The 26784-nt window shown below is 42.0% G+C and overlaps 1 pseudogene; it reads right to left on the bottom strand.

Annotated features, from left to right (window-relative positions):
• Window positions 1–2915: 2915 nt before the first annotated feature.
• LOC139029322 (UPF0489 protein C5orf22 homolog) lies at window positions 2916–22458 on the bottom strand (annotated as a pseudogene).
• Window positions 22459–26784: the final 4326 nt, after the last annotated feature.

Raw genomic sequence — 26784 nt, 5'->3', positions numbered from 1 at the left:
GATGATTTATGGGTCTAAGTCAGAGTTACACGACAGATGCATCTCAAATTACGATGTGTCCTGTCATCACAGTGATTTGTATCATGATGTCTTGGGCAGATTGTCCTCTGGTTTGGTTTCATGTATGTTATTTATAATGAGGGATACCAGGAGAAAACCGGACCTCTCTGAAATGAAAATTGATGGTCCTCCCTTCAGTAAAACATATTTTTACCCGACCCTCCCCTATACCCAAAATAATAATTAAAACAAAGTGGATAGCAGAGAACATGCCTACCATTTACCTTCAATCCTAGGACAGACCAGAGCCTTAGATATGACGTTTTTGTAAGTATTACATGGCAAAGTAGACACAAAGTTGTGGATTCGCAGACCACCGTGGACAAGGGTAGGCGTGGACAAGGGACAAGGGTAGGCGTGAAAAGATATCCATTATAATAGCAGCACTGCATTAATCATGCAGTGCAATCATGCATCAGTTCATGCATTTCGACGTCGTTTTACATGACTGGAGACAAGCAGAATCTTTTTTTAATACCACAACAGAGCATGACAACGAATGAGGGCATGCTGCAGCACCAGAGACGTTTTGATATCTATACAGGATATGGTTAAAAAAGAAGACAGTCTAAGTTTGGAACAGTGCTAATGTTGTCTATCAACTGTAAAAATGTAGTGTAACAGAACCAGTTCCAACTGAAGTATCTGATCGTCAATGAATTCGAGCAGCCGCATATCATATCAGGTAGGCCTTTATGCCCTTGTAACTTTTTTCATTTGAGAAACTAGCATTTTCTAATTTATTATATTTTATTCCATGATATTGTTGTTACAAAATAGATTTGTGTTGACTCTGATTAGGGCATGGGAATATAAGACCATTTGCTAAGCTAAATTAAGGCATGCATAGCTCACTGCATGATCCTCAAACCAAGGACTGGCCAAACACGTGTTTCTAAAAGGGAATTCAAAAGCACTGTAGAATGACTTTATACAGTGCCTTCAGAAAGTATTCACACACCTTGACTTTTTCCACATTTTCTTGTGTTACAGCCTGAATTTCAAATTGAGCTTTTTTTTATCACTGGCCTAAACACAATACCCCATAATGTCAAAGTGGAATTATGTTCGAGACATTTTTTACAAATTAATAAAAAATGAAAAGCTGAAATGTCTTGGGTCAATAAGTAAACAACCATTTTGTTATGGCAAGCCTAAATAGGTTCAGGAGTAAAAATCTGCTTAAGAAGTCATATAATAAGTTGCATGGCCTCTGTGTGCAAAAATGGTGTTCAACATTGTTTTTTAATGACTTCCTCATCTCTGTACGCCACACATCTGTAAAGTCCCTCAATCGAGCAGTGGATTTCAAACACAGATTCAACCACAAAGACCAGGGAGGTTTTTCAATGCCTCACAAAGAAGGTCACCTATTGGTAGATGGGTAAATCAAATAGAAAAAGCAGACATTGAATATCCCTTTGAGCATGGTGAAATTATGAATTACACTTTGGATGGTGTATCAATACACCCAGTCACTACAAAGACACAGGCATCCTTCTTAACTCAGTTGCTGGAGAGGAAGGATACTGCTCAGGGATTTCACAATTTGGCCAATGGTGACTTTAAAACAGTTACAGAGTTTAATTGCTGTGATAGGAGAAAACTGAGGATGGATCAATGACATTGTAGTAACTCCACAATATTAACCTAATTGACAGAGTGAAAAGAAAGAAGCCTATACATAATACAACATATTCCTAAGCATGCATCCTGTTTGCAACAAGGCACTAAAGTAATACTGCAAAAAATGTGAATACAATGTGAATACAAAGTGTTATGTTTGGGGCAAATCCAATACAACATATTACTGAGTACCAATCTCCATATTTTCAAGTATAGTGGTGTCTGCATCATGTTATGGGTATGCTTGTAATCGTTAAGGACTGGGGAGTTTTTCAGGATAAAAAATAAACTGAATGGAGCTAAGCACAGGCAAAATCCTAGAGGAAAACATGGTTCAGTCTGCTTTCCACCAGACACTGGGAGATTAATTCACCTTTCAGCAGGACAATAACTTAAAACAAAAGGCCAAATCTACACTGAAGTTGCTTACCAAGAAGACAGTGAATATTCCTGAGTGGCCAAATTACAGTTTTGACTTAAATCTACTTGAGAATCTATGGCAATTTGACAGAGCTTGAAGAATTAGAAAATAATAATGGGCAAATGTTGCACAATCCAAAAGTGGAAAGCACTTATACACTTACCCATAAAGACTCACAGCTGTAATTGTTGCCAAAGGTGCTACTACAAAGTATTGACTCTGGTGTGTGAATACTTATGTAAATTAGATATTTCTATATTTCATTTTCAATAAATTCGCAAACATTTCTAAAAACACATTTTCACTTTCTCATTATGGGCTTGTGTGTAGATGGGTGAGGGGGAAAAAAACKATTGAATTAATTTTGAATATAGGCTGTAACAACAAAATGTCGAACAAGTCCAGGGGTATGAATACTTTCTGAAGGCACAATAGCCTAATAAGGCATTTTTTCCCATTATTATTTCATTCTAAATAATGATATATTTTTTATTTCATTTTATACAGCCTAAATGCGAAACGTGTAGGCATGTTGTTGAGGTGCTGTTGTTGATGTGTTGCTGAGCGCTCATGCCAGCGTGTCACCAATGCTTCACAATTGATTTCTTAAATGGCAGGCTATAGCCTTGAAATAATAATAATATAGCCTAAATAATTAATTTTCGTTCCTTCTTAGGCTACCTGGCTTGTTCCTGACTGATTTAGAGTTAGTATGTTGTTGAATAGCCTGTTGAAATGTCTTACGTCAATTGATATTGACAGAATCACACATTACTTCCCAAGCAAAGTAAATGTTTTGTCTCCATGGTTATAGAAGGTTGCGCAGCCTCTGAATGTCATAGAGACAAACCAAAGACATCCCAGAGTCACATCTTTCTCCTGCTTTTTACAGCTTGCAAACTAGCATAAAGCATTGTGGACTAAAGCGTTGTTATAGATCGCTTTATATAATCAGGTCCATAAAAATAAAATAATTCTTAATAACCTGTTGAGGACCAGGGGGGGGTATTTTCACTTTTGGTGAAAATCGTATGATTTTTAAACGGCCTCGTACTCAATTCTTGCTCGTACAATATGCATATTATTATTACTATTGGATAGAAAACAGTCTCTAGTTTCTAAAAACGTTTGAATTATTTCTCTAAGTGAAACAGAACTCCTTTTACAGACCATTTCCTAACCGGAAGTGAGATTTCCAAAAGCGAACTCTCTCTTCAAGAGCTTGTCTATAAAAGGGCATGTCACTTATGACTGTAGAAACACGTCATACGCCTTCGCCTGGGTGTCATGCGGAAGTGAGAGAAGAAGTCACTTGATTATCTCGATCAGGGACTGAACACAACCTCTTGGACTGAGACGTGCGCACTTGTATTTTTTTCCTGGGCGCGAAATAGGACCTGTACTCGGCTCATGGAAGAACCTTTTTAAAGGTGAATATGATCTCTGGCTTCGATTTTCTTTRATACATGTCACAATATCATCCTAAAGTATGTTTTTTCAATATAGTTTAATTATATTATTGAAATTTATTCTGGACTTTAGACGTGATGCGACGCAAGAATTGGTTCAAGAATGAGAGGTTAGCATCGCACGGCAAGTGTGCTTGCTAATTCAAGAGGGAAATTGTTCGTTCTGGATCGAAATAAAGACGTTTCTGAACAAAGGACCCCTTGGAGAACATTCTGATGGAAGATCCACAAAGATAAGGATCCAATTTGGGATGCTTTTTCATATATCTGTCGAACTGTGCTAACGCTACCGTTTGACTAGAATCAATGTTGCTGTGTGCTAGCTATTGTAGTAAGCTAATATAACGATATATTGTGTTTTCGCTGTAAAACACTTCAACAATCGGAAATATTGTCTGTATTCACAAGATATTTGTCTTTCATTAGCTATCCACCATATATTTGTCTGAAATGTTTTATGATGAGTAATTAGGTAGTTGACGTTGGTGTCTATTTTCTCTGGCTACTCCCGTGCAATTTCTGACTGTAGCTATGATGGTAGCAGTAATGTAAAACTGATTTATAGCTAAAATATGCAATTTTTTTGACATAGATTTATTGTGTAACATGTTATAGGACTGTCATCTGAGGTAGTTTTTTCTAGGTTATTTAGGTTGGTTCTAGGTTAGTTAGGTTGGCTTGTGCATGCTACCTGCAGCCTACTTGTGCTGTGAAAAATGTCTGTCTGTCTTTTTTTATTTGGTGGTGACCTAACATAAATATATGTGGTGTTTTCTCTGTAAAACATTTAAAAAATCGGACATGTTGGCTGGATTGACAAGATGTTTATCTTTCAAATGCTGTATTGGACTTGTTAATGTGTGAAAGTTAAATATTTCAAAGATTWTTWTTTTTTWATTTGCCGCTCTGCCTTTTCAATGGAATGTGGGAGGAGTGCCGCTAGCAGCACCCCTGGCCTAAACAGGTTTTAAGCTAGCAAGGGGTAGGCCTATGCTTTTAGCCATTTTCTTTAACAAAAGCCACAATACCCTCACATACCCTCTTAATAATAGCAGAGCACATGGTCTCTTGTGCTAGAACAAACTGTGTCTATAGGTGTCAAGACAATTTTTTTCACAGTCACATCTTTGACATATGCCTAAAGCTTCTGTCTTGCTCTCTACATTTGACAAAAAGCAAATTGACGGCTATCAACAACCACAAAAAATGTTTGCTACATGTCCAGTGCTACAACGTGTCCCATGTTCTTCAGTTAAGTAAGATGTCTGTTTTCCAGGGAGGGTGAGTGGCGCTGACCAGTGGTTGAAAAAGTATCCAAATGTCATACTTGAGTAAAAGTCACCCAGTAAAATACTGCTTGAGTAAAAGTCTTTGGTTTTACATATACTTAAGTATCAAAAGTAAATGTAATTGCTAAAATACACTTAAGTATCAAAAGTCAAAGTGTAAATCATTTCAAATTCCTTAAATTTAGCAAGCCAGATGTCACTATTTTCTTGTTTTTGTTTTGTTTACGGATAGCCAAGGGCACAATCCAATACTCAGACATCATTTACATATGAAGCATGTGTGTTTAGTGAGTCTGCCAGATCAGAGGCAGTAGGGATGACCGGAGATGTTCTCTTGATAAGTGCATGAATTGGACCATTTTGGGTGTCAGAGAAAATGTTATTTTCTTTAGGAATGTAGTTAAGTAAAAGTTGTTGAAAATATAAAAAGTAAAGTACAGATACCCCAAAGAACAACTTAAGAGGTACGTTAAAGTATTGTTACACAACTGACACTGACATTCTTGGAGACGGTGATAAAGGTGGGCTGGGTCAGCGCCTCCAGAATGAGCTCCGCCGCCAGGACCAGTCTCTCAGTCTCATCCTCACCGCTAATGTGGTGGGGTAGCTCCAAGTAGTCACAGGTCAAACCCTGCTGTTGCACATTCATCATCACCACCACCATCACAGAGGGAGACACAATCACAGGTCAAACCCCTGCCTGTTGAACATTCATCATCACCACCACCATCACAGAGGGAGACACAATCACAGGTCAAACCCTGCTGTTGAACATTCATCATCACCACCACCATCACAGAGGGAGACACAATCACAGGCAGACCCTGCTGTTGCACATCATTCATCATCACATCATCATCATCAACATCATCACCCCTATTTAGAGAGGGAGACACAATCACAGGTCAGACCCTGCTGTTGCACATTCATCATCATCAACATCCTCATCATCACCCTATTAGAGAGGGAGACACAATCACAGGTCAGACCCTGCTATTGCACATTCATCCATCATCATCATCATCAACAACATCCTCATCATCACCCCTATTAGAGAGGGAGAAGCACCAGGAAGGGATAGAATAGTATGAGCCATCCACATAATGAAAGCCATCGTTTTATCAGCATTGTGCCTTTAAGAGTAAAAGGTTGAAAAGAAGCAGCAAAGTAAAACCCTTTTAGCTGTAAATGACAGGCAAATTTAGAGATTGATTGTAAATGACAGCTACATTTAGAGATTGATTGTAATGACAGGCTACATTAGAGATTGATTGTAAATGACAGGCTAAATTTAGAGATTGATTGTAAATGACAGGCTAAATTTAGAGATTGATTGTAAATGACAGGCTAAAATTAGAGATTGATTGTAAATGACAGGCTAAATTTAGAGATTGACCTTTGTCATTAGTGCTACATTATGTTCTTCCTCATTCCATTTCCCTTCCCTGGAAATATATTGAATTAGCAATGTAGCAAGAAAAATATACCAATGGTGATGACCATATCGTTGAAAAAGCAGTAATTTTACAAGTTCGTAGTCACAGGCCACGTTATGATTGTGCAAATATTTGATTAGAAAACAAATATGAGATATATTTCCAACATGAACATCACCTCCCCAACCAGGAGACACCCTACAGTACCATGCATGTATCGTTTAAGCTACAATGATAGCCTTATGACATCCAAATCTAATTCAGACAGTGAGCAGCCAGGTTACCCATGATACAGGTCAGTACTCGATGTCCATCCCTGTCGGAGGACGTCAGAAGATGMCGTGGAAACCGGCCACTCGGGGCAACAGTGAGCTCTGTTACCTTCAAGTTGGTTTCGGGTTTGCTAGGGAGTTRTGGACGGAGATGGCGGATGGGCATAAGTATCTGCCTCTTGCCTCTGATTCGAAAGGTTGTTCAGCTATAGAAAGTAGTTATGTATATTTTTTGTTTTAAGCCTTTCCCAAACCTTAACCCTTACCGTAATAATTTGGAGATAATGCCTGAACTTAACCTTAAACATGGATGAACGTCTAATTCTGACATGAGACTATGACAACTGGTATCAACGAGAGGCAGACAACAGAGAGGTGATCAACCCCCAAGAAAAACTTGATTACACACAAAATATATTATATCTGTTCATGGGAGGAATAGCATAGATATTGATGTATGAGGGAAAAATCACCAGACGTAGATCTCAATCTAACCTCTCCCCAGTTCTGATATTGTGCTGGTATTATATGACTGAACAGTGCTGAGAGAAKGGTTCTTAAGAAAAAAGGTTTCCGACTGAAGATTAGGCCTAGTTGGGGTGATGCAGCAGTTTCTGCCTGGCAGCTAGAGCAGATTTATCCAGGGTTGGCAACAGAGTTACTGTAAGGCAGGTAGAGATTTACCCTACCCAGGGTTGGCAGCCCAGCACCTGACAATCTCCTTACTATCATCCTCCACCAGGTCTTCAAATGCTGTCTCCAGATCCTCCAGCTGCTGGAAATGTCTCTTCACACACTCTGTCAATTCCTCCTGAACACAACACAACATGACACAGTTGTAGTGTACAGTAGAAGAGAAACACCACATGCTTCTGATACAAAGACACCTTCTGAAACACATAACACTTTTGGAAAAGACACAGTATTTTCTCTTATCTCATCTGGGTCTTCACTAGGTTTAATAAAGCTGTATACACAGCACCTGTAGAATAGTGTACTGCTCCTATGGTAGGAGGGGGAGTAAAAGAGGAGGGGGAGTAAAACTGATGGCGTCAAATCATGACATGATTTCCAAAGAAAAGCAACACATCTAAACATCTTACAACACTTTTGCTGATACTAAGTAAGAAATCTGCTTCATCTCAGCAGTATATGTTTCCTTGAGAAGGCTAAGCCTCTCGTTTCCAACAGTTACAGATCATTGCCTTTACCTGTGTGGACATCTCCTTGAAGGGATTCTTACAAGAGAAAAAAATCAAGGTCGATGTCAAGTATGTATGGATCAGTTTGCTGAGAGAAGGCTGTGCACAGTGTAGGTCGTTGAGACATCAATGTCAGTCTTTGAACAAGCCTGTTTGCATGGCTCCTTATCCTCTACGAGGGGAGGAAGGTAGCCTAGCGGTTAGAGAGTTGGGCCAGTAACCGAAAGGTTGCTAGATTGAATCCCGGAGTTGACAAGGTAAAAAACTGTCATTCTGAGCAAGGCAGTTAGCTCACTGTTCCTAGGCTGTCATTGTAAATAAGAATTTGTTCTTAACTGACTTGCCTAGTTAAATGATGGTAAAATTATTTGTCAATGCCATTCCTGCTGCAGCTGCTCCCTGAGGTTCTACTCCCACCTGATGGCTAAACTCGGTCAGTACAGCTACTAGATCTGCTCTCAGGCTTGGAAGCTGAAGCAGAGGAGGGTTGAGTGTCATTCACATCCAAAGCTCCCTTGTTCTCTGTCCTGGGTCTCTTCCCAATGTTACACTCCCTGTTTTTCCTCTGGCAACACTCCACATGGTTCACTCAGATAATACTCAGTCCCAGAGGTTTAGGATTTGCCAGGTGATCCTGATGAACATATAGGCCAGGCCGACACTTAAAAAGTAATCGTCCTTACTTGTAACTCTGAAACAAAACAAAAGAAAGGAGAATAAGAAACRTCTTTGAGTCAAACCACACCTTTCTGTATAAGGCACCCAGAAAGACAGGAAGCGGCTTGCAAAGAAAACCAGGGTCGAGTCAGGTGGGTTAATGTCTTTTCCTGTGCACAGTAGGGATGGAGGTAGGCCATGTGAGACTCATGCCCAGCATATAACATGGACATGATCCAATTCTTAATGCTCAGCTCACTGCAAACAGAGAACAATACATGATCAGTGAGTGAATGTATGTAATGCAAATCAGTAGTGATCGGTGCCGTTTAAGATGCGGAGGATGATCATTTTTTTCATTAATATTCCATTCATCCAGCTTAATGTAACATCGATAGGTTCAAGCTACTACATGCTACTCAAATTTTCCCTGTACCCATCATGAGGTTGCTACAACCTAGCCTATGAATGAAAGTTTACAATGTAGGTACACAGGTTGAGCATGATCACTTTGCTCGTTGTACATATATAATCCCTTCTCGCAACTATCTACACGCTCTCCTCCTCTCACCTTTTCTCTTCGCTTGTGGACTTCAGTGCACAACACATCAGATGTCTGTCACCAGGTGAAAAACCTTTCCAAGCCAAACCTTCATACCATGACCCCTACACACAGCCTACATCGTTGTCATGTTATAGTCAACTAGAACTACTAGAACTAACACATTAGTAAACCTGCTACAATCATGTAGTATAGTGTACAGTCAGAAAGCASTTTAGCAGTTAAAAAGCTTAACTTGACTTGGAATAGTTCCAGTGTTGGATAGCCATAGCCAGCTAGCTAACATAGCATACCTCTCTGTTTGAGTAGGCTTAACTAGCTAGCTGCATTTGCTAGTTAAGTGAAAGTAATAAATAAATATAATATAAAAATAAATACAACCAAATATAACTAGCTAGCTAGCTCTCTCTCTCTCTCTTGCCGTTGTGCCCTTGATCAAACCCCCACAAAGTAGAACTGCACTGTTAGTCACATGTTGTTAAAATGTGGTCAACCCTCTATCTGGAGAGGTYCTGGGTGTGCAGGCTTGGCTTTTGATCCAGCCCTGAAACACCCAAGTCTGCTTATCAAATCAAATCACATTTTATTGGTCACATACACATATTTAGCAGATGTTATTGCGGGTGTAGTGAAATGCTTGTGTTCCTACTTTAACAGTGCAGTAGTATCTAACAATTGCCAACAATACACACAAATCTAAAAGTAAAAGAATGGAATTAAGAAATATTYAAATGTTGGGGTGGCATTGACTAAAATACAGTAGAATAGAACACAATATATGCATATGAAATGAGTAAAGCATTATGTAAACATTATTAAAGTGACTAGTGTTCCATTATTAAAGTGATCCCATGTCTATGTACAGTATATAGGGCAGCAGCCTCTAGGGAGCAGGGTTGAGTAAGCGGGTGGTAGCCGGCTAGTGATGGCTATTTAACAGTCTGATGGCCTTGAGATAAAAGCTGTTTTTTCAGTCTCGGTCTCAGCTTTGATGCACCTGTACTGACTTCACCTTCTGGATGGTGGCGGGTTGAACAGGACGTGGCTCGGGTGGTTGATGTCCGTGATTATCTTTTTGGCCGTCCTGTGACATCGGGTGCAGTAGGTGTCCTGGGAGGGCAGGCAGTGTGCCCCCGGTGATGCGTTGGGCAGACTGTACCACCCTCTGGAGAGCCCTGCGGTTGCGGGTGGTGAAATTGCCGTAGCAGGCGGTGATACAGCCTGACAGGATGCTCTCAATTGTGCATCTGTAAAAGTTTGTGAGGGTCTTAGGGGCCAAGCCAAATGTCTTCAGCCTCCTGAGGTTGAAGAGGCGCTGTTGCGCCTTCATTACCACACGGTCTGTGTGCTTGGACCATTTCAGATTGTCAGTGATGTGTGCACCGAGGAACTTGAAGCTTTCCACTATCTCCATTGCGGTCACGTCAATGTGGATAGGGGCGTGCTCCCTCTGCTGTTTCCTGAAGTCGACAATCAGGTTATTTTCCTGGCACCACTCCACCAGGGCCCTCACCTCCTCCCTTTAGGCTGTCTCGTCATTGTTGGTAATCAGGCCTACTACTGTTGTGTCGTCTGCAAACTTGATGATTGAGTTGGAGGCGTGCCTGGCCACGCAGTCATGGGTGAACAGGGAGTACAGGTGGGGGCTGAGCATGCACCCTTGTGGGGCCTCTGTGTTGAGGATCAGCAAAGTGGAGGTGTTGTTTCCTACCTTCACCACCTGGGGGCGTCCTGTCAGGAAGTCCAGGACCCAGTTGCACAGGGTAGGGTTCAGACCCAGGGCCCCGAGCTTAATGATGAGCTGTCAGGTAAGGTAGAGGTGATATGTTCCTTAACCTCTCAAAGCACTTAATGATGACAGAAGTGAGTGCTACGGGGTGATAGAATTTAGTTCAGTTACCTTTGCTTTCTTGGGTACAGGAACAAAGGTGGACATCTTGAAGCTAGTGGGGACAGCAGACTGGGAGAGAGAGAGATTGAATATGTCCGTAAACACTCCAGCCAGCTGGTCTGCGCATGCTCTGATGACGCGGCTAGGGATGCTGTCTGGGCCGGCATCCTTGCGAGGGTTAACCCGCTTAAATGTCTTACTCACGTCAGCCACTGAGAAGGAGAGCCCAGTCCTTGGGAGCGGGCCGCGTCAGTGGCACTGGGTTATCCTCAAAGCGGGTGAAGAAGGTGTGTAGCTTGTCCGGCAGCAAGACGTCGGTGTCCGCGACGTGGCTGGTTTTCCCTTTGTAATTCGTGATTGTCTGTTGACCCTGTCACATATCCGTCTCATGTCTGAGCCGTTGAATTGCGACTCCACTTTGTGTCTGTACTGACGTTTTGCCTGTTTGGTTGCCTTCTGGAGGGAATAACTACACTGTTTGTATTCAACCATATTCCCAGTCACCTTGCATTGGTTAAATGCGGTGGTTCGTGCTTTCAGTTTTGCACAAATGCTGCCATCTATCAACGATTTCTGGTTTGGGTAGGTTTTAATAGTCACAGTGGGAACAACATCCCCTATACACTTCCTGATGAACTCGGTCAATGTGTCCGTGTATACGTCAATGTTATTCTCAGAGGCTACTTGGAACATATTCCAGTCCGCTTGACCAAAACAATTTTGAAGCATGGATTCAGATTGGTCAGACCAGCGTTGAATAGACCTTAGCACAGGTACTTTCTGTTTGAGTTTCTGCCTATAAGGGAGGAGCAAAATGGAGTCATGATCTGATTTTCCGAAGGGAGGGTGGGTTGGGCCTTGTAGGCATCCTAGAAGGGATAGTCACAGTGGTTGAGCGTTTTAGCAGCGTGAGTCCTACAGTCAATGTGTTGATAGAACTTCGGTAGCATTTTCCTCAAATTTGCTTTGATAAAATCCCCAGCTACAATAAATGCGGCCTCAGGATATGTGGTTTACAGTTTGCACAAAGTCCAGTGTAGTTCCTTGAGGGCCATCGTGGTATTGGCTTGAGGGAGAATATGCATGGCTGTAACTTTAACCGAAGAGAATTCTCTTGGGAGGTAATACGGTCGTTATTTGATTGTGAGGTATTCTAGGTCAGGTGAACAAAAGAACTTGAGTTTCTGTATGTTATCACAATCACACCATGAGTAGTTAATCATGAAACATACACCACGCCTTTCTTCTTCCCGGAGAATTCTTTATTCCTGTCTGTGCAATGTACTGAGAACCCAGATGGCTGTATGAACGGGACAGTATATCCGGAGAGAGCCATGATTCCGTGAAACAGAGTATGTTACAGTCCGTGATGTCTCTCTGCAAGGAGATCCTCACCCTGAGCTCGTCTACTTTATTGTACAGAGAATGAACATTAACAAGTAATATACTCGGAAGCAGTGGATGGTGTGCATGCGTCCTGAGTTGGACTAGAAGGCCACTCCGTATACCGCTTCTCCGACGGCGGCGTCTTGAAGCAGCCTCTTGGATAAGATAAATTGCCCTGGGGTTAAGAACAAAGGCTCCAATTCGGGAAAGTCGTATTCCTGGTCATAATGCTGGTGAGTTACCGCTGCTCTGATATCCAAAAGTTCTTTCCGGCTGTATGTAATAACACAAAAAACCTTCTGGGCTAATGATGTAAGAAATAACACACAAAAAAACAACACTGCAAAGTTGCTTAGGAGCTAGAAGCAGAGCTGCCATGTCTGTCGGCGCCATCTTATCATGGCCCTGCTGAGCAGCTGATGTTTAGGCTACATTGTGGTTAGACCAGGGCTTGAACAAAAGCCTGCAAACCCATGGAGTAGCTATCCTGGAGGATGGTTGCCCCCCTTGATATAAAATATTGTAACATTACAACCAAATTCTTTTGTCTTTATTAAATGATTCCCTCATTCAATGAATCAGGGATCAAATGGGTAAGGTAAGCTACTTCTGGGGTATATATTTTAATCAATAATGAGGAGAGACAAGGTCAATCACCAATCAGGATATAAACTTTATCAAAATAACTTATCGATAAGGGAGATGGTCACAATACCTCCGCAAAAGGGAATAGAGTGAAGGCCCACTGAGTGGAGTGAGCCTCTTGGTTATATACCATCGCAAGATAGGTGCAACCTCAGAGATGACGTACAATGGTTCCAAACACCAACCCCACACATCCTGTGCCAGCACTCTGCCTCCAGTACAAAGAACTTGTTGTTTTGTTCAGTACAAAGAACACAAAATGACATCTTTCGTTACTTAGTCTCCATCTTGCTAAAAAGGGAACCAGGGGAGAGGACAATCTCCCCCAAGACCCAAAGAGGGGGTGACTGACGCACAGACATTGTTTCCATAGGTGAATGTGTATCTAATATGAACCATGTGAAGGGATGGTGTGAGTAATGGGGAACCAATCACTTGTCTCCACAATGTTCCCTTCTCACCTCCTTTGCCCTAATCTCTTTCTCATATTCTGCATAGCAACAGGGACATGTGATAGACAAGCCTGACTTCTCCCCTCATATGGGACCCAKGTGACTGAGGCCCATATGAGGGAGGAAGTGCAATCGCCAACACCAGAGTCTGTAGGGAGACATTCTAATAACAAGAGTTCAACAGTTCAATCATATAAACATATTCTGCAGATAAGACATCTTAATTATCTATGTTACTTAGCTAATTCTGATTCCCCGACAACACTTCAAAGCAAAGTACAGTACAGTATCTAACTAGACATGTTTATATCTACTGAACAAAAATATAAACACAGCATGCAACAATTTCAAAAATATTACTGATTTACAGTTCATATGAGGAAATCAGTAAATGTAAATTMATTAATCAGGCCCTAATCTATGSATTTCACATGACTGGGAATACAGATATGCATCTGTTGGTCATAGATACCTTAAAAATATGGGCCTCACAATGGGCCTTTTTGTCAAAATTGTGTTCGTTGTCCGTAGCTTATGCCTGCCCATACCATAACCCCACCACCACTACGTTGACATCAGCAAACCCTTCGCCCACATAACTTCACACTAATGGTCTGCGGTTGTGAGGCCGGTTGGACGTACTGCCAAATTCTCTAAAACAACGTTGGAGGTGGCTTATGGTAGAGAAATTAACATTACATTCTCTGGCAACAGCTCTCTTGGACATTCCTGCAGTTAGCATGCTAATTGCACACTCCCTCAAAACTTGAGACATCTGTGGCATTGTGTGTGTGACAAAACTACACATTTTAGAGTAGCCTTTTATTTTCCCCAGCACATGGTGCACCTGTGTAATGATCATGCTTTTTACTTAGCTTCTTGAAATGCCACACCTGTCAGGTGTATGTATTATGGGCAAAGAAGAAATGCTCACTAACAGGTTTTGTCCAACATGTCTCCGGACCTACTCACTGCCACAGTCATACTCTGGACCTAGTTTTGTCCCGTGGAATAAATGTTGTGGATCTTAATGTTTTTCCTCATAATCCTGGACTATCGGACCACCATTTTATTATGTTTGCAATTGCAACAAATAATCTGCTCAGACCCCAACCAAGGATCATCAAAAGTCGTGCTATAAATTCTCAGACAAACCAAAGATTCCAAGATGCCCTTCCAGACTCCCTTCGCCTAACCRAGGACGTCAGAGTACAAAAATCAGTTAACCACCTAACTGAGGAACTCAATTTAACCTTGAGCAATACCCTAGATGCAGTTGCATCCCTAAAAACAAAAAACATTTGTCATAAGAAACTAGCTCCCTGGTGTACAGAAAATACCCGAGCTCTGAAGCAAGCTTCCAGAAATTTGGAACGGAAATGGCGCCACACCAAACTGGAAGTCTTCCGACTAGCTTGGAAAGAGTAYCGTGCAGTATCGAAGAGCCCTCACTGCTGCTCGATCATCCTATTTTTCCAACTTAATTGAGGAAAATAAGAACAATCCAAAATGTATTTTTGATACTGTGGCAAAGGTAACTAAAAAGCAGCATTCCGCAAGTGAGGATGGCTTTCACTTCAGCAGTGATGAATTCATTAACTTCTTTGAGGAAAAGATCATGATCATTAGAAAGCACATTACGGATTCCTCTTTAAATCTGCGTATTCCTCCAAAGCTCAGTTGTCCTGAGTCTGCACAACTCTGCCAGAACCTAGGATCAAGGGAGACGCTCAAGTGTTTTAGTACTATATCTCGACACAATGATGAAAATAATCAAGGCTTCTAATCCTTCAAGCTGCATACTGGACCCTATTCCAACTAAACTACTGAAAGAGCTGCTTCCTGTGCTTGGCCCTCCTATTTTGAACATAATAAACGGCTCTATATCCACCAGATGTGTACCAAACTCACTAAAAGTGGCAGTAATAAATTCTCTCTTGAAAAAGCAAAACCTTGACCCAGAAAATATAAAAAAACTATCGGCATATATCGAATCTCCCATTCCTCTCAAAATGTTTTGAAAATGCTGTTGCGCAGCAACTCACTGCCTTCTTGAAGACAAAAAATGTATACGAAACGCTTCAGTCTGGTTTTAGACCCCATCATAGCACTGAGACTGCACTTGTGAAGGTGGTAAATTACCTTTTAATGGCGTTCGACCCGAGGCTCTGCATCTATCCTCGTGCTCCTAGACCTTAGTGCTGCTTTTGATACCATAGATCACCACATTATTTTGGAGAGATTGGAAACCTAAATTGGTCTACACGGACAAGTTCTGGCCTGGTTTAGATCTTATCTGTCGGAAAGATATCAGTTTGTCTCTGTGGATGGTTTGGCCTCTGACAAATCAACTGTAAATGTAAAAGGTTATGTTTTAGGACCACTATTTGTTTTCACTATATATATTTACCTCTTGGTAGTGTCATTCGAAAACATAATGTTAACTTTCACTGCTACTAATGGATGACACACAGCTGTACATTTTGATGAAACATGGTGAAGCCCCAAAATTGCCCTCCCTGGAAGCCTGTGTTTCAGACATAAGGAAGTGGATGGCTGCAAATGTTCTACCTTTAAACTCAGACAAAGCAGAGATGCTTGTTCTAGGTYCCAAGAAACAAAGAGATCTTTTGTTAAATCTGACAATTAATCTTGATGATTGTACAGTCGTCTCAAATAAAACTGTGAAGGACCTCGGCATTACTCTGGACCCTGATCTCTCTTTTGACGAACATATCAACACTGTTTCAAGGACAGCTTTTTTCCATATACTGTACGTAACATTGCAAAATTCAGAAACTTTCTGTCCAAAAATGATGCAGAAAAATGAATCCATGCTTTTGTCACTTCTAGGTTAGACCTCTGCAATGCTCTACTTTCCGGCTACCCGGATAAAGCACTAAATAAACTTCAGTTAGTGCTAAACACGACTGCTAGAATCTTGACAAGAACCCCAAAATGTGATCATATTACTCCAGTGCTAGCCTCTCTACACTGGCTTCCTGTTAAGGCAAGGACTGATTTCAAGGTTTTACTGCTAACCTACAAAGCATTACATGAGCTTGCTCCTACCTATCTTTCCCGATTTGGTCCTGCCGTACATACCTACACGTACGCTACGGTCACAAGACGCAGGCCTCCTTACTGTCGCTAGAATTTCTAAGCAAACAGCTGGAGACAGGGTATTCTCCTATAGAGCTCCATTTTTATGGAATGATCTGCCTACCCATGTGAGAGACGCAGACTCAGTCTCAAACTTTAAGTATTTTTGAAGACTCTTCAGTAGGTCCTATGATTGAGTGTAGTCTGGCCCAGGAGTGTGAAGGTGAACGGACAGGCACTGGAGCAACGAACCGCTCTTGCTGTCTCTGTCTGGCTGGTTCCCCTCTCTCCACTGGGATTCTCTTCCTCTAACCCGATTACAGGGGCTGAGTCACTGGCTTACTGGTGCTCTTCCATGCCGTCCCTAGGAGGGGTGCGTCACTTGAGTGGGTTGAGTCACTGACGTGATCTTCCTGTCCAGGGTTGGCGCTCCCCTTTTGGAGCAGAGATCTTTGTGGATCTGTCCGTGGCAGAGATCTTTGTGGGCTATACTCGGCCTTGTCTCAGGATGGTAGGTTGGTGGTTGAAGAACCTCTATGGTGTGGGGGCTGTGCTTTGGCAAAGTGGGTGGGTTTTGTATCTGCCTGTTTGGCCCTGTCCAGGGGTATCGTCGGATGGGGCCACAGTGTCTCCCGACCCCTCCTGTCTCAGCCTCCAGTATTTATGCTGCAGTAGTTTATGTGTCGGGGGCTAGGGTCAGTCTGTTATATCTGGAGTATTTCTCCTCTTATCCGGTGTCCTGTGTGAATTTAAGTATGCTCTCTCTAATTCCTTTCTTCTCTCCTTTCTTTCTTTCTTTCTCTCGGAGGACCTAAGCCCCTAGGACCATGCTCAGGACTACTGGCCTGATGACTCCTTGCTGTCCCAGTCCACCTGGCCGTGCTGCTGCTCCAGTTTCAACTGTTCTGCTATGGAACCCTGACCTGTTCACCATACGTGCTACCTGTCCCAGACCTGCTGTTTTCAACTCTCTAGAGACAGCAGGAGCCGGTAGAGATACTCTGAATGATCGGCTTATGAAAAGCCAACTGACATTTACTCCTGAGGTGCGACCTGTTGCACCCTCGACAACCACTGTGATTATTATTATTTAACCCTGCTAGTCATCTATGACATCTTGGCCATGTTCCTGTTATAATCTCCACCCAGCACAGCCAGAAGAGGACTGGCCACCCCTCATAGCCTGGTTCTCTCTAGGTTTCTTCCTAGGTTCTGGCTTACTAGGGAGTTTCTTCTACACCTGCATTGCTTGCTGTTTGGGGTTTTAGGCTGGGTTTCTGTACAGCACTTTGAGATATCAGCTGATGTAAGAAGGGCTTTATAAATAAATTAGATTGAACAGGAATGGAAATAAATTTGTGCACAAAAGTTTTGATAAATATGTTTTTATTGTTTATGGAACATTTCTGAGATCTTTTATTTCAGCTCATGAAACATGGGACCAACACTTTAATTAACATGTTGCATTTATATTTTTGTTCAGTGTATAAGGCTAAAATATTTATGTTTCAGCGGAGATCTATGCACAGCCAGTTATTTGTCATTTAGACWATTATTAGAATATTTTTTTGTGTTGTTGCAATTACATGGCTACTGTTTAATAGAGGGGAATCCCAGTTTTCCAACGGTGCAGATTCATTTAGAGTCTACAGTGCAGGTGGAAAAGCGACAATGACGTTAATGCTTAGATAGCTAGAGTTAACTAGCGAGAACTGCTACTGGTTTGTCTGTTGTCTGCCATTATGTTATACCTGCTGCTCAAATGTGTCACGGCCGTTTAAAGGAGTGGACCAAGGCGCAGCGTTTAGAGCGTACATACTTGTTTAATATAAGAATTCACCACCAAAACAACCACGTGACGCCAACATAGTGCTCACAGGCAACTAAACATGGACAACTACCCACCAAACCAACATGGAAAATGGCAACCTAAATAGGCTCCCCAATCAGAGACAACGATAAACAGCTGTCTCTTATTGGGAACCCACTCAGGCCACCATAAACCTACAACCCCTAGACAATACAAAATCCCCATAGATAACAAAAAACCCTAGACAAAACAAAAACCCCTAGACAATACAAAAACTAAACAAACCACCCCTTGTCACACCCTGACCTAACCAAATAATAAAGAAAGCAAATATAACTAAAGTCAGGGCGTGACAAAATGTCCTGCTCTCTCTCCTCGGGCAACGGCCCACTCACACTGGCACAAACCCAGCACACAGACATGCTGGTAATAATTGCTGGTATGTAGATGTTTAAGAGGGTGCCTTCGTGAATTACATTAACAAAAATAATTCAACTAATTTCCATGAAGTTTCATGACCTTACAAACCCTAATTTGACAACTTGGAACATTGCATCATGTTTATTCAAACTGGTGCGTTTTCAATCTGCGCAATCTAGAACAGTCTACTGTCACACAGACTAGCAGAATTTTTTGGGGAACAATGCGGAATAAGGAAATGAATTCCCTATCTCTATTGCTATTCAATGCAGATCCCGCCTTCATTCCTATTTGATCAACCTTTATTTCCTCGATGTGTGAATCTGAGCGGCGATTGGCTACTTTGTCACAGTTTTTAAACCCAGACGCGCAACATCGCAAGACTTCCTGGAACGCCTGCGAAACAGACCAAGCAGTGTAGGCCAGGCTTGGGGTTTGAGAAGTCAATGAGAGAGCTGAAAAAGTCTTCCTTAGTTGTTCATTTTCTCAAAATCTAAAGGCACAACACTGGCACATATGAATATATTTAGTATAGTTTTATCTAAAAAGGATAGCTTTTTTAATGTTTAACTATTTAGATTTTTTATGAAATTCACTAAGGAGGATTGTAACGGTTTTCTTCCATAGGTGAAGGAGAGGACCAAAATGCAGCACGGCTAGTGTTCAACATGTTTAATTAGACGAATAAACGGTAACACTAATACAAGTAACAAAATAACGAATGTGAAAACCGAGACAGCCCTATCTGGTGCAGACAAAACACAGAGACAGGAAACAATCACCCACAAAATCCCAACACAAAACAAGCCTCCTATATATGATTCTCAATCAGGGACAACGATTGACAGCTGCCTCTGATTGAGAACCATATTAGGCTGGACACAGAAACAGACAAACTAGACACACAACATAGAATTCCCACCCAGCTCACGTCCTGACCAACACTAAACAAGCAAAACACATAAGAACTCTGGTCAGGACGTTACAAGGATGTCCCTCCCCTTCCTCCTCTGAGGAGCCTCCACTTCTGCAAATACTGGTCATGTTCTATTTATTAAATAAAATGTAATGAATTTTAGTCTGCTCTAGGATACCTAAATAGGTAATTTACTGCAAGGATATATAAAATGTGGAAGGATGGCATGTCCGTGTCCCTATTTTTGCAAGTACAGTACACTATAGGCTAGTCACCCCCTTTTCATCAGTAACCCCAGCTGAGCAAGGCATCCTTGTCAAACAGTGTCTGCAGGCATATTGACAGGTATGGGGAGGTCTGGGTGGGAATACAGATGGACCATCTTGATGTTCTTCAGTGGCATATGCCTTGATGCTATAGTCCAATAAATAGAAATATAATACACAATGCTACATGTAAAATATATAGACACTAGAGCTGGGACAATAAACCAAAAATKATCGACACCAACCATACTGTCACGATCGTCTTGAGTGGAAGAAGTGGACCAAGGCGCAGCGTGTGAAAAATACATTCTCTTTTATTTGAGAATAAAGAAAAACACGAAACAAACACTATTATAAACCTAAACAAAACAACAAACGATCGTGAAGCTATAAACGTAAGTGCACACACAAGCTACAAACATACAACATAGACAATTACCCACAAAACCCAAATGCCTATGGCTGCCTTAAATATGGCTCTCAATCAGAGACAATAAACCACAGCTGCCTCTAATTGAGAACCAATCTAGGCAGCCATAGACATACAAACACCTAGACAAGACACTGACCCATTAAACGTACAAACCCCTAGACAAACCAAAACACATACATTCCCCATGTCACACCCTGACCTAACTAAAATAATAATGAAAACAAAGGTAACTAAGGCCAGGGTGTGACACATACCGATCACTTATTGCAGGCATTTTTCTGATATCGTTCATTACAATACGTAGCCTATACTAGAGAAATGTGAAGTTTTAAATTAAATCTGTTTGCTAATATGGGTGATTGTTAATGGGACATTTGATGGCTACAACCATCAAACTAATTGCACTAGTTTAAAGGATGATCAAAATAAAAACTGTGGTGCACAATGTTATAAACTCCTTTTCTTGCATCAATTCAGGGTTCTGGCAATATGGATATTTGTCCATATGGCCCAGCTCTAATAGATGAGCCTACATTCTCAAAATGTATTGATTTTGTTGTCTATGTCCAGCAAGACTGGAGGGTGGGTGTTACCCATCTATATATAGCTCAGGGTCCTGGAGAGCTGCTGTACTGGGTGAATGCTTTTGTTCCAGCCCCAGCACTAAACTAACTCAAATCATGATCTCCAGTCTGGATAACAAAGTATTGAATCTGACGTGTTGGTGCTGGGCTGGAACAAAAGCCTGGTTGATCAGAACCAGAACGGAGGCCTGATCTAGTCACAATATATAGTTAGATTAAGCATGCATGAAGCCTTAGTAAAGTAACTAGCTGGCTAGCTCCAGATTTTAACACCAGATAATGGGATTTAACCAAAACATTTTGGTATCCATTATACAGGGAGCTACAGGTTAGGTACTGTTTTGTGTAGCAAATCGTCCTTCATTTGTGGAAACAGGAGTCCCAAAAAATATCYGTGTCCAATTGCAGGGGTTCCGTTTGAATTTAGAAAATGCTCTGTTATTAAAATAAATATGAAATAATACAACGTGTACTACTTCTTCTTCTTCGATATAATGGCAGTCCGAAAAAACAAACATTAAAGGTATATGCCGCCACCTAGTGTGCTGGAGTGTGTGGTCAATCACGGTTTACAACATTAGCTCCACATTCAACAATGTGTTCACCGCCATCTTGTTTATTTCAAGTCTTCTCTCATTGATTGAGCCAAGTGTGTCCACCCCAAAGTGCCACATGTCATGATGACAGACACCTGTCTCAATCAACGAGAGAAGACTTGAAATAGAAAATGTTTATTTATTTTAATAACTTAGCATTTTATAAATTCAAAAGGACCCCTTGCAACCTGTCACGGACATTTGATGACACTCCCTTTTCGACAAATTGAGGACAAAGACGCTATCGCTAAGGTTGGTCTAAAATTATTTTTGCTACACTAAACAATATAATGGATGCCAAAATGTTTTGGTTAAATCACATTATCTGGTGTTACAATCTATAGCTACTAGCTGGCTAGCCGAGTTTCTCAACTCCACGATGTAGCTACATCATTCACATACATATTGTGGAGTTGAGAAACCCAGTTGGCCAGCTGTAATGTGAATCCTTAGCCAGGTACAGTAGGGAATTTGATATTTTGAAAAAGTGATGTAACTAGCATTTCACAGTGATGTACTGTAGATTGTACATTAGAAACATTCAAATGGGGAATACATTTTATTTGTACAGTGTGGATATAAATGATCTGAAATCTGCCTGTACATGTGACCTTTTCCTCTATGCAGATGATACCGCACTGTTGGTTTCAAGAGCAGGAGGTCACCGTACCCTCGGCCCAGATGTTTGTCCGCCGCTGTCKACATATCTGGAGAAGAGCCAGGGCGGCTATCTTCAAGACCAACTCCAGGTATCATCGACAAGTGGACCATCGCTGGACCCCAGCTCCCCGCTACCGCATTGGGCAGAGGGTATGGCTTTCCACTCGGGATCTGCCCCTTCGGATGGAGTCCCGCAAGCTGTCTCCCCATTTCATTGGTCCTTTTCCCACCTCCAGAGTCCTGAGTTCCACTGCTGTCCGTCTTGTGTTACCCCGTACCCTCCGTATTCACCCTACCTTCCATGTGTCTAGGATCAAGCCTGTGTCTCACTGTCCTTTGTCTTCTGTTTCAAGGCCCATCCCTCCCCCCGGGTCATCGATGGCCAGACAGCGTATATGGTGAGATGCCTCCTGAGGGTTTGACCACGGGGCAGGGGTTTCCAGTACCTGGTTGACTGGGAGGGTCATGGCCCAGAGGAGAGGTGCTGGGTCCCTGCTTAAGACAGCCAGATATGCGCCCAGGTAGGATGCCAGGTAGCGCCCCTAGGGGAGGGGGTACTGTCACACCCTGATCTGTTTCACCTGTCCTTGTCATTGTCTCCACTCCCTCCAGGTGTCGCTTGTTTTCCCCAGTGTWTTTATCCCTGTGTTTCCTGTCTCTCTGTGGCAGTTCGTCTTGTATGTTTCAAGTCAACCAGCGTTTTTTCCCGTTCTCCTGCTTTTGCTATTCTCCTTTTGCTAGTCCTCCTGGTGTTGACACTTGTGTGACAACCCTCCCACTCTGTCTGCCGAATTCTTTCTCTTTGCTCTTGTTTTCCTTAATRGGATGTCGGTGGGCGGAGCCGGGAGGGTCGTCAGAGAAATGCAGACACCTTTATAGATTTTGTTGTGGTATTTTTGTGGCCTTTTGGTTGTTTGCTTTGGCACCTTTCAACACCCCGCATTATCACATTTATGCATGCAAAACACTCACTTACATTACTGATTACACACACCATTGTTAATTGTATTTAGTTTACTTTATTTAATAAATATATTTTGTTATTCCTTGTCTCCACGTTGTCTCCACGTTGTCTCCCTTTTGTTACGAACTTCGAGCCGGTTCGTGACAAGTGGGAGCTCATCCGGGATCATAAGGGTTGTTCCTAGACATTTTGACGTATAGCACTTTGTTGCATTATGAAGGACTAATACTAGTGTCGTTTGACTTACTAGTATGTGTGTTGTGTTAGGGAGAAAATGTGGAGTTAATGTTAAATTCTGTAGGTGCTTTGTTTGCATCTTCTGTAACAGTTTTTGAGTTTGATAGACCCAGTATTGGTTGCCTTTGTTTGTTTTTGGTAAACTTGCCTCTGCGGTGTATAGTTAGTTGTGTGCTGCGTTGGAGAKAGTTCATTGGTTAGTTTCCAGGCCCCTGCCTAGCCTGGAAACTCTTGCTCTACTTGCTGTTGGGACATCGGTCTGAGGAGGTGAGTACAATCGGCTGTGTACCTCAGTGGGAGATTTGGATAGGGTAGTGAAACTTGCTACCCGKAGCTATAGCCTTTTTCCCCTGTTAGGCTTAGCGATGTGTTTCATTTTGGAATACGTTGGGCATGGTTATTTTGTTTGTTATTTTTGTGTGGTGTCTGTGGACTGAGCAGTTGTCTCGGGGGCACATCCGTGGCCAGCGTGCTGGGTGGTTTATTTCCTTGCCAGCGGGCTACAGTGCATAATTACCCACCGCAAATCTGCACGAAAACTAGGGTTGAGTTACTGTAGGTTTTGGGGAAGCTCCATATGTATCTCATCTTTCTTCTGTGGTGCCCAGTGTGATTGTTACTTCTCTTGTGGTACGGTCTGGTGTGTTCAGCAGAGGAGAAGAGTGAGATTTTTTTCTTTTACTTCTGACTATGGCGTCTAATGTAGACAAGTTCATTCGCTTTCCATCAGAGGAACTGTTAGAATGATGTACTAAAGAACAGCTGTTGAAGATTTCTGAACACTACAAGGTTGAAATGAGTGATAAACGTCAAAAAAATTCTATTAGGTTGATATTGAAGGCCAATCTGACGGAGAGTGGTATTCTTGAAGTTACCACTGGGGCAGCCTCTGCTGAGGACTCGCCATCTCCCYGTAACGTTACAAGGTCCGCTCCATTTGTTAGTCCTAGTAGTCTTCTTTTTGAACAGCAGAAAGAAATGCTTCTGTTACAGCTAGAGCATGATCGTGAGAAGCTAGAGCAGGACCGTGTAAAATATGAAAAAGAATTGGCATTTAAACAGGATTTGGAGCGTGCTGATTGGGTAAAGTATGAAAAGGAATTGGAATTTAAACAGGATTTGGAGCGTGCTGATCATGTAAAGTATGAAAAGGAATTGGAATTTAAACAGGATTTGGAGCGTGCTAAAATCAAGCTGCAACAAGAGCGGCTAGAGCTGGTTAGGGAAGGAAAGCTCTCAGGGGAGAGTTTGCTCTGGGAAGGTGACCCAGATTTRCCTAGGGGTTGTTATCTTCACAGTTTAATCGCTGCTGTTCCGCCTCTGCAGGTATGACTTTCCAAGGGCTGTGTGATCTGGTTATGCTAGAGCAATTTAAGGACACCATCCCATATCATATAGCCACATACATTAACGAACGAAAAGTAAAGACTACCGCTGAAGCTGCGGTTTTGGCGGACGAGTATGTTTTGACTCACAAGTGTCTTTGCAGAGCCCCGTATTCTGATTGAGTAGGGGCGTTTGGAGAGATTTGGGCCTCGCTCACCGAGATACTTTGGTTCACGGGCAGAGTTTCATTCAATTAGGGTTGAGCCTGACTCCTGTGGTAAAGATCACTTTGAAGAGTGTCACTACTGTTTCAAGGTCCATATACGGTTGTGCGCCAGTGCACTGAGCAAAACTATCTAGTTGCCACTCCAGAACGGAGAAAAGCACACCAACTGTGCCATGTAAATTTGTTAAAACCCTATTATGCACGTTCCTCTGAGGTTGTACAGTGGGAGTCTACAGAGGACGGTAAACCTGTTCTTTTGGCCAATACCGTTATTTCGCTGGGTTCTTGTCATGCTAGGKTCATGCATGAGGAAGAAGATGTTCCTGGTCCCGACGATTGCATACTGCAGGGTAGATTGAAAAATTCAAAGACACTGGATATTTTAGATAGCCTTCTCGCTCATCTACCTGTTGATGGGCGGAAAGAGATGGTTGGTCTGATTTGCAGATTTCCAGGTTTGTTTTCTGATACCCCTACAAACTTAATAGAACACGATATTGACGTTGGCGATACTGACCCCATACCTTTATCGATCTGATATTTGGTTTACTAGGCCTACTTGATACCGCTGTTTTGTTCTGTTCACATTCTTTCGCATTTGCAGTTGTCGGTATTCTAAGCCAAACATTTTGGTTTGCATGCATGAATAACTGGGCTACTACTTTCAGTATTTAATTTGCATTATTTTGGTAAGACAGCTGTGTGTATGGCTGCATTCACATAGTCTGTTTGTAATAGGTGATTTACCCCATTCATCTTTTAGCCTTTATTTTAGCCCATTACCAAAACGGCCTTGCTTTAGTGGGAAAGGCGCTGTCCATTGCACTGATACAGAGCAGCGGAGATAGGTTGGTGCAAAATCTGTAGCCTGTCACTTCATAAGCACTCAAAGGTCCTGGAGTCTCGGCATTTGAACTTTGTTTGTGGTATAGCGTGATATAAGCAGAATTCAATATAATTCCAATGCTAGAACCCCCCCTAAATTGTTCCCACTCAAAGATTTCAACTGCCCCCTTAGGCACTTTATCCTGCCACTGGGTCTGAGTCATGATGCTGCCTTGTAGACTGTTTTTATATGTAAGGCTCCTTGCATGCAGCTTAGCTGTCAAAGTGCTTTATATGCAGATACATATACGATCCAGGGGGTGAGCTCTATTCCTGGCAGGCTGATCAGTTTTAATAACAGCCTCATATGTAGAGCTCCTTGAAGACAGCCTACAAGGCAGCATCCTGACGTCAGCCTATGAGGCTGCTATTGAATCTGATCAGCCTCTCAGGAATGGAGCTCATCCAATCTGTAAATGTAAATATTATCCATAAAACATTGTGTCCTTTAGCTTGCACAACTGATATGTGTATAAGTCTAAGGGACACTTAAAGTTGTATGGATAATATTTAATACAGAGTGGATGAGCTCAATTCCTGACAAGCTGATCAGATAGAATTTCAGCCTCAGAGCTTGATCATATTCAATAGCAGCTTCAGAGGCTGATAAATTCTGCCTTGTAGGCTGCTTCATTGGTAAAGGACCCTACGCGTAAGCCTACAGTATTAGTAGGCTACGATCAGAAAGATTGAAATATTGTTGGTGCAATTCTGCCCTCTACACAAAAAGTGACGGTGAGGTTTGGATCTATTCTCTACATTAATATTTGCTGCAGATCCTCAAAACAACGTTATCTGTATCATGTTTAGAGATCAGAGAGACAGCAGCCCTGCCCACTCTGGGTTTGATGCCTGTTCAAAGCAAAGCAAAATAATTTATATTTGATGAATTATTGACTTGTTGTTTAGTTGAGTCTAAAACAAAGATTTCACTTCAAACCTATTCCCACGTACATTTCGATAAAGAATGCTGTAATTTCACAGATCTTTA

Source organism: Salvelinus sp. IW2-2015, linkage group LG19 (genome assembly GCF_002910315.2).
Source record: "Salvelinus sp. IW2-2015 linkage group LG19, ASM291031v2, whole genome shotgun sequence".
NCBI lineage: Eukaryota > Metazoa > Chordata > Actinopteri > Salmoniformes > Salmonidae > Salvelinus > Salvelinus sp. IW2-2015.
This window is presented reverse-complemented; position numbering and strand designations above follow the sequence as displayed.